Genomic DNA, 15,839 nt, shown 5'->3' with positions numbered 1-15,839 from the left:
TATAGGTAAAGGGTGAGGTGGGAGGAATGAAGGAAGGAAGGTCCACTTTAATGACAAGGGGTAGAGCTGCTTTCCATCATGATGCTGTTGCTGTATATCGTAACCTGTCAAGAATTGACTCGTGTAGAGTTGTAATGTTATTTAAAGATCCACTTTAAAGGGCCAGTATAGATATTGGGGAGCGGGGCAGGGCCAAGCTTATCTTTTTACAAGAAAAGTAGAGCTCTTTTATAGAATCTCATCTTTTTATATCTTTGGATCTCATTAGTGTGCTTTTCACTGAAAGCAACGCCAATACTACCATATGCTCAGTTTGCATTGAATAGGTTTGTGGCTGGATTACTGTAAGGTGTAGAAATTGTTTGCAGTCCTGTTGATCATTTGCTAATCATTGCTTAGCATTCCCTCAACACACAAATGGCTTTGCCCCGGCTATAATAAGCAATTGCTATAAGAAATTGCTATAAAGTTCCTTGGGTGGCCTTGGCTTTCGCAAAAACTGCTCGGTGTTGTAGTGTTGGCTGCCAGGCCGATACATTTCTGTTCCGCTGCCTTTGTAAATAGGTGTGAACCTTGTGCTGGAAGATAATTATTTGGCCACACTGTGTATACAAAGGAGAGTCTCAGCCTGTGTCCTGCATATAAACACACTGAAATGTTCTGCTCCTCGGCTTCTGCTCTATCTAGAGAATAACACGCCAACCTGCACCACCAAGACCTTAAAGTTACACTACACTCAGGAGTTAGATCTTAATAATGCATTCAAACACCCTAAATATTAACAACAATGGATCTTATTTGTGTATCACTCGGCTGTAGATCCTCCAATCATCTCTGGATTGGTGCTGACACCTTCCTTCTGGAGGGTGGCTACTTTTGTTCCCCATGGTCCCTGTGTGTGTTGTAAAGTAGTCACCGCTCCAAGCTCACTCCCGTGATGGACTGCAATGCCAATACAAATTGGTAAACTATGCATGAGATTGCCCCACAAGCTAGCGAGCGGTGAGGGAGCCATTCCAAAAATGAGACATCCCCACTAAGTTGCTCAGCTTTGCCCAACTACCATGGTCATTGCAAGGCCAGATGCTGATATCTCATCCTTCTGATTCACCATGTTGTGGAATAAACAAATAATGTTATGTCCTTACTGCAGAGAGGGTAAAGACTAGGGACTGTGCACTGATACCGATGCTATTATCGGTCCCGATACTGAGTATTTGGGCGAGTACTCGTACCGATGCCTATCCCGATACCCGAACTTTCGGTTTTAGGATGCCGGGCAGAGAGTCATTACAGATGAAGCCGGCCAGGGTTCACCTGGCCGGCTTCATCTGCTGACGGTGGAGGATGGAGCTGGCTTCCCAGCCAATCAGGAAGCCAGGTGCCGTGTAATGACATGCCGCCCGTCTCCCTGATTGATCGAGAAGCTGGCAGTGAGTAATTACCCGCCCCCCCGGCCTCCTGAGTGGCCATAAAGCCGACCATGTTTCCACGTCACCTGGGAGCATGGAGACAAGGAAACATGGACTTCCGTGCTAATCAGGAAGCTGGGTGGCGAGTCATTACACGCCACCTGACTTCCTTAATGGGACTTTCGGTATCAGTATTTGGTATCGGCGAATACCAATAAATAAAAAAAATACCTGTACTCCTATTTGATACCCAAGAACCCGTAACGCTGCATCCCTAGTAAAGACATAAGCCTGCTGCAGAAAAATATCACCATTAGAGGCTGATTCACTCTGTTGGGTTGGCCTTTAGCTGGTAAACATGCCCGCTTATTGTAATCTTTCAATCTAGTCTCGCTATCCCTACAGATGACGTTGCCCACCTTAAAGTTACATTAAAGTCACTTGCTAGAAGTAGATATAAGCAAAAACATGCAAGGGTTTATTAACCCTTTCAGCCCTCAAGTTCCACCATGCCCGGTGCTGTCATCTGTTTGGTTATCATTAATGAGCTCTATCTTTTGTGCTTCTTTGAACTTTTGTTCTCTTCATCTAGTTGTGTTTGGACTTTCTTTGAAAATATTTGAAGGGAAACCAAAGCTGGGAAAACAGACATCCGTCTGAATCACAGCAAACTTTTTGTAAATCATAATAGCAATTTAGCCTCTTGTGTTATTGACTTTCTGCTTTAAAGCTGAACTTTAGGCAAAAACACTTTTTAGTATATTCCTCAGTAGCCGCAAAGGATGTAAATCCACTTTGTGTGTACCAAATGCCTTTTCGATACCCAGATACAACTTTGTAAAGGTAATGATGGCATCATTACTGTGCTGTGCATAGCTATGGAATTATCCCAGCAGGCCCCACCCACTTGAGAAAACTACAGGAGGGGGCGGAGACGAGACCAGTCACCCTGCACAAGGAGAGAGCAGCAGTGACCGGTCTTTATTACAGGAAGCACAGACACAAAGTTTCACTCTGGATTACGGCACAGATCTGAAAGAAATACACAACGCTCACCAAGATTCCAGTAAGGCCTCTTTTCAGACAGGCTGTCCAATCAGCTACGCCTTTCAGTTTCTCAGTGGACCCAATCGGATGCTCAATGTAAGTCTATGGGCAGCCGGATCTAAACTGATGGGTATCTGTTTACATCCGGTTTCCCCGGCTTTGGCCAGGTCCGGAAAAACAAACGGAACAGTGTTCCATTTCACTGGACCTGATCGTGCCGGATCGGGGGTAATCTGATGTAAATGGACACATGTCTGTTTACAACCCATTCCCCATAGACCAACATGGGGGTCTGGTCATTTTTAGTTTTTTTTCCTCCATCACAAGATGGAGGTAACAGGTTTTCTTTTGAGGATCAAACCAACAAGTAAAGTCAATTGGCAAAGTTCTCATGCAGTCCAGGAAGGATAAAGAAAAAAATCCAGTCATTCTCTTTTTAAGTAGAAGCAGAAATGTTTCAGGTTTAGATTTAGTTCTGTGCAGAATGTTTGCTGACAGCCATAGGTTTTAAGTCTCGTATCACACTAGCATTCCTGACATGTGCATCACACACCATACATGTATAAACCATAGCTTGGCTGCTGGAACAACTGGTGGATGGTGTAGGTAATCCATGGGTAAGGTATGCTGTCAGCACCTTTTATCCCTGCTTCAAAAATAGTCTTTCTGAATAAATGTCAATAAACACCAATTTATAAGCAGGAGATGAGGTGTGCTGACCACTTATCTTACCTGTATGCCTTACAGATCCGGTCTAGCAAGAATTTGCCAGCAACGGGATCATTCAGAAGACACATGCTTGCTTTGTATGTGTCATTACCTTGCCAGTGACTGAGGTTTTGCAGAAATTTCAGCAGAGTGGGAACAACACCCCACTGGCAAAAATGCTGCAAACCTGAGTCAACGGTGAGAGAGCGATGTCGTGTTTCTCCAGCCGGAAGGGAAGTGACGTGTGCAAGCAGGTGAATGTGTTCACTGCTTGCTGTTCCTCAGAGATATCCTGCTGCTCTGCTGGGGAGTTCTCACCAGCACCATCTACCCAGTATGACATGGCCCTAAAGTGCAAAAGAAAACATTTGTCAGATTGGGTCAGCATGGGGAAGGTTTAGAACCCGAAAATATATAGAGATATATATCTATATATAACGGTCTTTGTCCTTGCTGGGGATATTTACCCATTCTATTTGTCTTGCTGATTATTTTCACTGGTACATAAAGTGATGGGCCATCCAAAATATTACAGTTGTCGCGGAAACATTTTCGCAAACGACATTATGGCCAGAACTATGCAGAAGATCACTCCACATTGCTGGGTGCTGGAATGCTCTGCATCCAGTGCACAGCACTTACTGCCGCTCAACATTCAGCAGCTCTGTCCAGTATGCAATGAAAAGGCCCCGCATCCAGGGTCTTGTCATTGCATAGCTTCGTATAGTGTTATCACCACATCAGTATTTAATTATTGAGTCTTATTTTATTTATTTTTTTCACCACATATTAGTAGACCGTAGTTTAAGGTAGTGGGCCTCTTAGCGATGTTAAACCTAAAACCAACATTTTGTTTCCCAAAGAAAGCATGGCTATTGTTTTTGAACTACACTGAAGTATGGTTATGTTGCCATATTGTATTCAATTAGTATCTAGTGGGGTATGCTGAATGTTTGTTTGCAGTGTGCCTTTAATTATTCTGTATCCCAGAACAGGAACTCGTTGCCTGAAAGGGTCACATTGAGGCTACTGGTGAGCACATAACAGCCCAAAATGGAATAATTGTCTATATTGAACGGCTTGCTTCCGGCAGGAATGGACGTACTGGTTCTCATAACTTTCTAAAAGCCAGCATCCTGGGGCATGGATATTATTAAGCTGGATTAAGTGTATTAGATGTGTGTGTACAATTTCCTGTGGAAAGGCTTCCTGTGATATCGCGCTGAGTGTCGGAGCCGGGCTCGCTATCAGTCCCTGCCCTGGAAATGTAAACAGCAGCCAGAATGTTTGTGCGGCTCACGGGACTTGCAGCTGCTCTGCTCTCGCACCTGATTTATGTTCCCTCACTAGGACTGCAATAATCAATGACCGGCTTAAAGGAAACCTGTATCCAAGCTTACCAGTACCTGAAATTGTTGTTGGCTACAGGGCTGGTTCACACAACAAACAATGCGTTCCAGAGCGGTCAGCCTCTGGAACGCACTGTATTGCAACCCAACCGACTCCCTGTGTTCAGGGGCGGGAGGGGGCGTGGCGGTGCATTGAAGTCAAGGGCACCGTCTAAGTGGCACATTAGTGCCTGCATTCCAGTCCAGTGCTTGCAGCAATCACACTGGGTGGGGGGCGTGGCTGTGGTGCCATTTACTTAAATGTACTGACCACACACCTGAACGCAAGGAGCTGGCCGGTTTGTATACAGTGCGTTCCGGAGGCTGACCTCTCTGGAACGTACTGTTTGTGGTGTGAGCCGACCCTCAATGCTTCAGGTCACTGACCTGGCACAATTATGCAGATGATGAAGTTGGGTTGGACAGGTCTGCATACTGGTTCTGTGTCACCAGACATCACTCTTTGATGAGAGAGAGATATCATTGCACTGAGTCATTCCTTCAGTCCGTTGTGTGGAAGATTGAGGAAGGGTCCATTAACACTTGTACAGTTTTGAGGTAGTGAAGTACATGAGCAACTGCGTGAAAAATGCATGTTCCCTGCCGTATAGCGTGTGGCACCATTTACATTCCTTCAGATTTAGTGCCACTGACTATAATGGATCCGGTCTCTTCATGCAGATTGCTTGTAGTTTATAATGCATTTAAGGAGATCTGTCACTAAAATAAAAATTAAAAAATGTGATCCATCAAAAGAAGAGAATTCATAATTCTTCCATGTGGCTCATGCCTCATATTTTTCATTCTCTTAAGTAGCTACACTGGCCAAAGAATGAGGAGTATGAAGATTGTAGGCATGGGCAGTGAAATGGGCAAGTGTCAAATCGACCATGACAGCTGCCTAAAAATCTCCTAAATGGCAATTTCCCGCAAAGAAAGAGGTATTCTACTCGCCTCTCTGGCAGCATGTGTCATGTGTTCCAGACTCCATACAAATTTTAAGCATTCAACACTTTGGATGCCAGCTTCCCCAGCTGGACCGCTTGTCCCACATTGTACATTAAAGTGTTGACGAGCGAGTGACAGCATGACCATCGAAGAGAAGTGGCTTCAGGGGACCAGTCATTGCTCCAGAAGCCTGGAGAAGTGATGAATAAGATGAGCAAGTGTCGGCATAGGAGTGGCTGCATGACTATCGAAGAGAAGTGGCTTCAGGGCTCTGGTTGGCATCCCCGAACCAGCAGGGAAGAAGGCTGGGAGTGATATGGGGGAGGATAAGCATTCCCCTGCTCCTTTTCACAAGGATATTTAAAAATATATTATAGGTCCATTTTTTTTTTTGTGTGAACTGACCCAAACTTCTGAGAGCAATAAAATTCCCTGGATAATAGTTCGCTGATTACTTTTACTTGTTTACAAGAGTTTCCCTTTTTAAAAGGGATGTGGCATGATCTGCCAGGAGGAAGTCTTGTGCAATAGAACAGCAGTCCAGGGATGAGATTCCGCCAATGACACTTCCTCTTCATTATGTATTCAGCATTATTAGTTCTCCGACAGGTTGGACTTGTTCAAACTACTTAAAAATTGATCTGCTGTTCAGTTCTGAGGCTGATCAAGGACACTCTAGCAACTGGAAAGACCTGCAGAGTTCCCCTTGTGGGCCAGATTTCGGCTAAAATCTTGAGATGACATTTGTCTGGGTTGCAGTTTTTAAAGCTGTATTGCTGTTCACGATGTCCTCTCCAGACTGATTGCAGAATGGGAAGGTCTGTTTTCATTAAAACCTCCTGAGCAAATCCCAGTGTTCCAGTTAGGAAAGGTGCAGTGTCTGAATCGCTTAAGTAGACAGTCCTTAGGGGGTTGATAAGAGAAATCATGCATAGGTTGTCAGCGTACCCCTGCCCAAGTAATGCCTTCCTTACATTGGTGGTCAGTGGGCAGCCCCAGTAACATTACATATTACATTGGTTGTCAGTGGAGAGCCCAAGTAGCATCATATCTTACATTTGTGGTCAGTGGAGAGCCCCAGTAACGTCACATATCACATTGGTGGTCAGTGGAGAGCCCAGTAACATCATATCTTACATTGGTGGTCAGTAGAGAGCTCCAGTAACCTCCCCTCCTACATTTGAGGTCAGTGAAGAGCCCCAGTAACATCACATCTTACATTGGTGGTCAGTGGAGAGCCCAGTAACATCATATCTTACATTGGTGGTCAGTAGAGAGCTCCAGTAACCTCCCCTCCTACATTTGAGGTCAGTGAAGAGCCCCAGTAACATCACATCTTACATTAGTGGTCAGTGGAGAGCCCCAGTAACATCTCCTCTTACATTGGTGGTCAGTGGAGAGCCCCAGTAACATCATATCTTACATTGGTGGTCAATGGAGAGCTCCAGTAACCTCCCCTCTTACATTGGTGGTCAGTGGATAGCCCCAGTAACATCACATCTTACGTTGGTGGTCAGTGGAGAGCCCCGTTAACCTCCCCTCTTACATTGGTGGTCAGTGGAGAGCCCCAGTAGCATCATATCTTGCACTGATGGTCAATGAGCCCTCCATTACTCTGCTCCTCTTTATAGTGCTTCTCATGATTACAGTATTAAGTACCCCCCAGTGCCACCATAACGTCTTCCCCGTGGCACCATCCATCATGTTTCCACCAGAAGTGCTTTTTTTTTTTTTCTCCCTTCCCTCATGCATCCCATGCGCATGTATATGTGACTTCACATACCAGTGCCTAGGGTGGCCACAAGAGAAGGATCAGCGGGAGCCATGTCTCCATTTTTTTAATACTTTATTCCATGGGTAGCCAAACTCTGGCCCTCCAGCTGTGGTGGAACTACAAATCCCAGAAGGCATTGCAAGATTCTCACAGCCAGAGACATGGCTCCCAGAGAGAGATGCATCATGGGATTTGTAGTTTCACCACAGCTGGAGGGCCAGAGTTTGACTACCCCTGCTTTATTCTGTATATTTTTATTATGAAAATGGAGTTTCCTTCTCAGTACCACAGTGGTGAATATGCAGCGTCTCCTTTTGTTCTCAAGGAAAAGTTTTTTTAAATGTTATTTTTAACGTTTTATTATTCAGATAATCTTCGAGCTCGGAATTAATTCAGGTTAAATAGTACACCAGAGAGCAAACCATAATCAATAAGCCCATTGTGTCACTAATTGATTGTTGCTGCTCTTGTGAGTCATTCACTCTTATTGTACCAACAGAGCAGTCGAAAGATCTCTCCTTCTACAGGAATTGATTGCTTTTCCCAGAGAGGCCTTTGGCTGCAGTGCCAGGGGAATTCTTGTTACTAGAGACAGGAAGTAATCAAGTCTTTGTGCTGTATTTACACTAAAAGGAAACCTGTCGCTTGCCTAGAGTTTTCAGTCCAGCACAAGAAGCCGAGCTCCGGCCTTCCCTTCAGTCTTGCACAGTTGTACCGGCTCCTCTCCTGGACTGAAATGTCTTCCTGTGATGTCACTGCACACTGCGAGCTCCTCACAATGTGCATTAGAAGCTGCAGCAAGTCAGATAGAGCTCCGTCTCATTTCCTGGCTGGAGGATGTCCAGCATCGTCTAGCATTTTTTTTCCCTAGCCTTACTGTCCCTTGCCCGCACCTTTTATTTATTGAATTTCAGTTCTTTCAATCCATGGATGCTCAACATCACATGTGGGACAACGTTAGGCTTCTCTGCATGCAGATACAGTCTGCCGGGGAATACCAATTCCTCCGTATTGACACCTGCTCATGAAGCCATTTTCATATTTGTATAACTCCTTTGAAAACCAGCCCATTGCTTACATCAGGGCTGAGGGCATCTCGAGAGATGTATTAAGGCATGGAGGTGTGATGTTTTCAGAAAGCTATGTACAGCACCCTATTGGCCCCTCCCACCAGCCATGATCTGCCTGTATTCCATAGTGAAGTACATACACTAAAATAAGTATTTTTTTTTATTGAAAAGGAAAAGGTTTTTAAAAAAAATGTCATTAGCATGTTGCTGAAGGGGCAAAATGAAAGCAGATCAAACTTTAGCTTGAGGCAGAGGTGCCTAGCAGACCTGTGTCTGTCGTTCACATTCACCCCCTGAACACGGAGCCCTCAATATGTATAAGGTGACCAGCAGTTGGAGGTCTGCATCCCCGGTACAGCGTGCTGTGCGTTTCTGGTCAATAGAGAAGAACGAATCACATTTGGAGCTTGGCAGAGCTCTGACTACTGATGTCCAAAAAATACGGGCCCCATTTTTTACGAATTTTTGGGTGTCTGAACAGTAAAGAAAGATGTATGCTGGAATCTTTAGGTGCCATCCTTTCAAATATTTGCGCTTCTTGGTTGTACCAATAATCTGCACCCATTATAATAAGGCAATATTGTGATCATTAATGGTATGGAGTATATAATATAATCATCATCACAACTTGACTGTACAGTTTTCTGTAAGTGCTGGTGCAGACCTAAGTGATCTTTTGCAGTTGCACACAGTGGTTGCCGCGCGGCCCCATTCATTTCAATGGGGTTACATCTGTGTGGCAGTCGTAGAAAAAAGGTACATGTACCTTTTTTTTTTGCCGGGCAGAATCCGCGCATTCTTCTCGGCGTGACATTAGAAAACTGTACCACCAGCACGTCCGGCGCTGGTGGGCATTTCCGAATGGCCACGCGGTTTCGTGCACAATTTGCCATGTAGTCAGGGATCGTCATAATGCGAATCTGGTCTTAATAATGTACTGCAAAGCACACAGACCGCACTGGCCTGCAGTATGTTTTATCCCAGCACATTCATCATGGTGCCACAGTCAAGGGTATGTAACATAGCACGGCAGTTCATGTATGTAATGTATAACGCTGTGCAAAGTAGCTCTCCGGAGTTTGTACAGGGTAGCCGTTTAAAGTATGTAAAGTAGAGCGCATCATATGAGGTGCAGCGCGGCTTCACATTTTCCTCTTAGCAGGATCCACAGAACTACATTTCTCAGAATTCTGTGAGCTCATTTAAGTAAATAGGTTTCTCACTCAACATTCGGATAAAGATGAAAATAATAGAGCTTATTACAGGCCGCTCCTTAGTAGGAGGCTGTGTGTGCGTTTCTTCTATCCAGGGGAACTGAAAAAAAACCCTAAAAAATGTTATTTTTATAACTTTGTACTTAAAGTGATCCTGTCTCCACCGGAAAGATATAAAAGCAAAAGCACCCTGTGAAAGAAGAAGCTTTATCCTGATTTATTCCAGGTATTTATATAGCACCAACAATCTACACAGCGCTTTACATATTGCACATTCATATTAGTCCCTATCTCACAAGGAGCTTACGATCTAAGGTCACTATCTCACATACATGCATACATATGAGGGCCAATTTAGAGAGGAGCCAATTAACCTTCCAGCATGTCTTTGGAGTGATGGAGGAAACTGGAGTACCCGGAGGTAACCCAGGCAAGCACAGGGAGAACATGCAAACTCCTTTCAGGTAGAGTCCTGACTGGGACTTGAACCGGGGACCCCAGAGTGGCAAGGGGTAAGTCCTAACCACTACGCCAATTCACTCTGTCGGTGATTTGAATTCTTCACTCTTTTGAAGAGCTCTGTGCTCTGCTGCTATATGATGGTTGGGTGTCTCCCGCTGGACGTTGTGATTCCTCCCGCCAACCTCTACATCTCTCCAGGATGCTTTTGCTTTCATTTCTTTTCAGTGGCATCGGGTTCGCTTTATAGTCTCATTAATTTGCTCTTCCCTCTGCCATTGGAGCACCCCTGGACCCTGGGGGCCACACCATGCTGTTTCATTTTCATAGTTGCTGGGCGATCCTTATTTGTGATTTTTTTTTTTTTTTTTCTCCCTCTCATAAGCTACAATGGATCACTTTTAGGAATATGTCTATCCATTGTCTAATGCAGAAAGTGATATTAAACTCACAACATTTTTAAGCTATTTCATATGGTCACTAAATCACTTACAGTGGATGCTGCTCCTTGATGTTCAAATGTTTTAGTATCCTATAGAATCAGCTGGTTCCCTGAAGGAGGTACCATCTGAGGTAGCTCCTTTCCCCTGCTGGGTCCTATGAAGCTACCCTTTTGTGTGCCAGTAAGCGGTGTGTGTCCCCACAAAGACACAGCAAGGCAAACCACTCTCCTGCTCCCCACTCTTTCCTTCATCTTCCCTTCTCCAAGCTAGTAGATGGATGGCTGCAAGACTGTGCTGTCCCTTGCGATTTTGTACTGGACAGGCGGTTCAGGGAAGTGATGCAGTGAGAGTTGGAGCTAGGACTGCAACAACTAATCGATTAAATTGATAATGATCGATTATGAGAGTAGTTGGCAACTATAGAGAGAAAGAGATTGCATTTTTAATACAACCAATCAGTTGAAAAAATAATCGGGCAACTAATCGATTATGAAAATAATTGTTACCTGCAGCCCTAGTTGGAGCTGTTCAGAAACATGATGACCGTAAGTGTTTTGTCAACATGTCAAATAAATATTTTGCTGTGTGAATTTGTATATTTGTTTGATCTGGATTCATTATTAAAAAAGTCTGAGAGTTTATTACTACTTTAAGTAATGCCCTTTATTGGGTACCGTATATACTCGAGTATAAGCCGTCCCGAATATAAGCCGAGGTACCTAATTTTACCACAAAAAACTGGGAAAAAGTATTGACTCGAATATAACCCGAGGGTGGGAAATGAGGCAGCTACTGGTAGATAGATACCAATAAAATTACATGAATATTTATTTAAAAGAAAAATAACCTAGCTCTGTAAGTGGAAAAGGGGGTACAGGGCTACATATCATGTACTACGGATCATTTAACCGCAGTATTTTACACTCCAGGAAGGGTCAGCCGTGAAAACACCGACTGGTCCCGTTTTTGTTTTTTGATTGATGAGCAGAGAGCGATTTATTTTATTTCTAATGTGCTTGACCTTTAAATGTATGTGTGGCTTGAGCTTCAATAGCTGCACGTGTAGTGTGTTTCTTCTGCTTGTGTAGCCATCGCTCCGATAGTGTGGATGGATCTGATTTATGAAGTGAGGAGCGCTGTGCATTAGGGATTCACCGATACCGGTTTAACAGTATCAAGTACAGATATTTTTTTATTTTGGTACTCACCGATACCAAGTACAGGTGCCCCGATTATCAGAAAGTCGGGTGGCGGATCATTTCCTGTCACCTGGCTTCCTGATTGCACGGGAAGCTGGTGTTCTAGCGAAAGAACACCGGCTTCACTTGCTGAGGCTGCCTGGCTTCCTGACCAAACAGGAAGCCGGGAGGCGGGTTTAACGCACTGCCCAGCTTCCCGATTGGCTAGGAAGCCGGCTTCACTTGTTGCTAGGCAGCCTGGCTTCCTAACCAATCGGGGAGGCGGGTCATAACCCACCGCCTGGCTTACTCATTGGAAAGGAAGCCGGCTCCATGCTCCCTCGGTTATGCTGGTCATAGGGATATCTCCGTCTGACTGGAGGTTCTGGTATAGGAGGTAGGTATCGGAGCATTTGGACGAGTATGAGTACTCGCCCAAATACATGGTATCGGCACCAATACTAGTATTGGTATCGGTGAATCCCCACTAGCCGGGGACAGGTCAGCTGAACACGTTTCTCGGCCCTTACATGTAATGACAATGAGAGGTACGGACGCTTCTGGCTGACAGGTGCAATATTGGAAACTTGTTCAGGGGTTAGAATCTTATCTGTAAACCCCTTTTAATGTTTCAGACCCGTGGTTACCAGACTCCTGGGATTTGTCAGCTGCAGGGGAATTTTGTATCCTCGGACTTGTTAAAATCAAGAGAAAAAGTGTTTCTCATTTTGATACGATGTCCTACTTTGGCTGCATGTCTGATGTTTTTGACACTTTCTCAGTTATAATTGTGTTATTTACACACTGACTAGAAAAGAATGTCAGCTCAACTTTCACTGATCCTTCAGATACACGGAGCCCCGGTCTCCTAGGCTGATCCTCTGTCCCTCTGGTATTAATTAGCTGCAGTTGTATTTGGTGCATTGGTGTGGCAGAAGGAGGCGCATGCTAGATGGAGGGACCATGCCACATGAAACGGCTTTGTTTTATCCCTGTCCTTTAATTTCCAGATATCAAGCTGTCAGTGTTTTCTTTCCATTGTCTTCAAAATATAATAATTTGTTGTTTACATGCATCGAAGATTCACATCCAGTCGCATTGCAGCTTTCGTTTGAAAGTGGTGCTCCTGGTGGGAAGGAAGGTGGTTTATTTTTGGCGAGTCAGAAAGAGTTGGATCCGCTATATATGTGGCGGCTTGGGGTTTTTTCTTTCTTTTCTTAGCCCTGTTGGGATTATTTCCTCTCACTTCCTGTCATGTCAGGGTACCAGGAAGTGAGTGAAAATCTCTCTAACTGAAACACAGGCTGCAACAAAAATCTGATAGGTGGTAGGTGCTGGATCTAAAATTGGTTCTGTTCCTCTGTATGTAGGCAAGTCCATACTGTGGGGCACCATGACTATATATCTGTCTAACATTAAGGGGCCTCAAAGATGCCAAGGGTAAACCATAGAAAGGTGAATGCAAATATCCCAACAAAGGTGTAAGAGTAGAAGAATATTTTATTTCATCACAGAAATCCAAACATAGCAATATCGGCAAGCCAACGCATATAAGAGGCCCTCTTATAACCAGCTGCTGGGGCTTGCTTTTGAATTAAGAGGCAATTTACACCAGAAATGGTTTATCCTCTTGTACCTATTTGTTTACCTGGGGAAGAGATGACAACGGGATGCACTATGGGAAGAAGGCGAGTCAGCAGAGGCAGTGTGATGGGCAATGTTCTGCTGGCAAACCTTGGGTCCGGCCATTCATGTGGATTTTACTCTGACACGTACCACCGACCTAAACATTGTTACTGACCCAGTACACCCCTTCATGGACACGGTATTCCCTGATGGCAGTGGCCTCTTTCGCCCTGCCACACTGCAAAAATGGTTGAAGAATGGTTTGAGGAACACAACAACGAGTTTGAGGCCTCCAAGTTCTCCCAGATCTCAATCCAATCGATCATCTGTGGGATGTGCTGGTAAAACAAGTCCGATCCATGGAGGCCGATCACCTCACAACTTACAGGACTTGCTACTGATGGCTTGGTGCCAGATATCCGGTGCCATGCTGGGTCTGGTGGAGTCCATGCCTCGGCAGGTCATGGCTGAATGGGGGATCTACTCAATAATTAGGCAGTGGCCAAAATATTATGGCTGATTGGGGCATATTGTGATATGTCAAAAGTTTTATTCTTGTTTTGAGAGGTCAACTTAAAGTTTATAGTTCTATTCTCCCAGATTGTTTGTTTGCATTCTTACAATCTTTTACATAAAGCAGCTTGCAGAAATGATGCGTTAATTGCCCTTTAAATTTTCAAATGGTGACACACTTGCTAGGGACCTTTAAGCTTGTTAGGTCCGGTGCAGTTTCTTTAGTAGATGATCCCCTCCCAGGTCTACTTATGTACATGAAGTAAAATTAGCTCTTTCTGTGACTTTGGAAGTAATTATAGTAGTCCGGCTGGTATGTTCTGACGACAATCTTCAGATAAGGTCATCCGTCCAGGTCTGCGGCTCTATTTCACGTAAAGAAGCCGGGGCCATGCCCACTTCTATGTGTGTTAGCAGGAAAAACAAGTATTTTTGGTAGTCGGCTGCTGTAGGCCAGAACTACTTTGTAGACTTCTTATAGTCCTGACCTCACACTACTTGTGTTAATGACTGCCTGTGCATTCTTTACCTTTCTGTTTTCCACTGTGTCACCCCTTTCTCACCAGAAGAAGAGTTCACAGGCCTCCGTAGACAAATATTTGTCGTCATGATGATAATTGGATTTTGTGTTTTTGTGGATATGTGTGAAACCTTGACACCGGAGGCTGAAGTTGTGAATGATTGATAGCATGTTGTTCAGTATTTGTGTGTTTTGATAATTGTGTGTTGACACAGAAGTTGGGGCTCTTTCATATGTGCGTTGAGAATTTAATGACAGAGCAACGCTGATTAACGCACCTATAGCATTAACAAGGCATTAAGGAGGCATCAAAAATGCCCTGCAAGTAGGAGTGTGTTGGAGGGTAAAGTGATGTAGTAAAGGGAAGTGACCTGCAGTGGCCACACTTAGATAGATCTATCTATCGCAATATAAATGGGTAAGCCGTATTAGTCCAGTAGACAAGATGTCAAAAAAGACAAACGCAGTATTGCAGTGTGCAATGATACCTTTCTTATTGGACTAACAAAATATATAAAAGACAAGCTTTCGAGAGTGAACCTCTCTTTTTCAGGTCACTCTCGAAAGCTTGTCTTTTATATATTTTGTTAGTCCAATAAGAAAGGTATCATTGCACACTGCAATACTGCGTTTTTGTATGTATGTATGTATGTATATACATAATTTTGTTTTTGTTTTTTTAAAGGAGTCGCAGTAGCTCAGCAGACTTGGGTCATATTTTTTTTTAATTATTACACGTATTTATATAACGTTGGCAATTTACGCAGAGCTTTACACCGTGCACATTCACATCAGTCCCTGCCCTCAAGGAGCTTACAATCTAAGGTCCTTATCTCCTCATGCATACATAGAGCGCCAGCTTAGACAGGAGCCAATTGACCTACCAGCATGGTTTTGGAGTGTGGGACGAAAGCGGAGTACCCGGAGGAAACCCAGCCAAACTGCTTGTAGATTGTGACCTGGCCGGGATTCGAACCGGGGACCTCCAGTCATACAATTCTGGGTGTTGCTCAGTGGCTTGAATAAGCTTTGCATCGTTGATTTCTTATATATTTCAGACTAGAAGCTATCCTCTTTGGTTGGGAAAACGTTTGCTGTGATATTCACGTTCACAAAACGCTGATTGTGTACATACAGGAAGTTCCATCTGCAGCTGCTCTGTCCACTCACTCTCTGATTCCCCAGTGGTTTCTGGGATTGCAAAACCTCCTATGACTCTCCTATACACATGTGCAGCGCTTCCTAAATGCCTGAAAAATGCTCTAGGCAGCATTGACAAAGCATTTAGAAGGCGTTTCAATAAACCTCAATGGAGGCATTTGTCCAGCGGCAATGTACCCAGAATGTGACATGCAGGCTATTTCTTTGGCACACAGCAACACAACGCTAACGCCCATGTGTGAACAGCACTGGGCGGTTGCTATTGTTTTAACCCACTTGGGCGTTAATAGGCGGCAGAGAGGCGTTAAAAATGCTTCTCTAATGCCTGGATTTAACACGCGTGGAAAGGAGCCCTTATTCAGGTGGGGGTTTTTTTTT

At 44.3% G+C, this 15,839-nt stretch overlaps 1 protein-coding gene across 1 annotated transcript in view; it reads left to right on the top strand.

Moving 5' to 3' along the window:
- Positions 1-15,839, top strand: part of GNG12 (G protein subunit gamma 12) — a 113,527-nt gene that overhangs the window by 23,286 nt on the left and 74,402 nt on the right. The gene's annotated exons all lie outside the window — the stretch shown is intronic.

The sequence above is a fragment of the Nanorana parkeri genome, unplaced genomic scaffold (genome assembly GCF_000935625.1).
Source record: "Nanorana parkeri isolate BGI_ZX_2015 unplaced genomic scaffold, ASM93562v1 scaffold1028, whole genome shotgun sequence".
Classification (NCBI taxonomy): Eukaryota; Metazoa; Chordata; class Amphibia; order Anura; family Dicroglossidae; genus Nanorana; species Nanorana parkeri.
The sequence above is the reverse complement of the archived record's forward strand: the minus strand, read 5'-3'. Positions and strand labels throughout refer to the sequence as shown.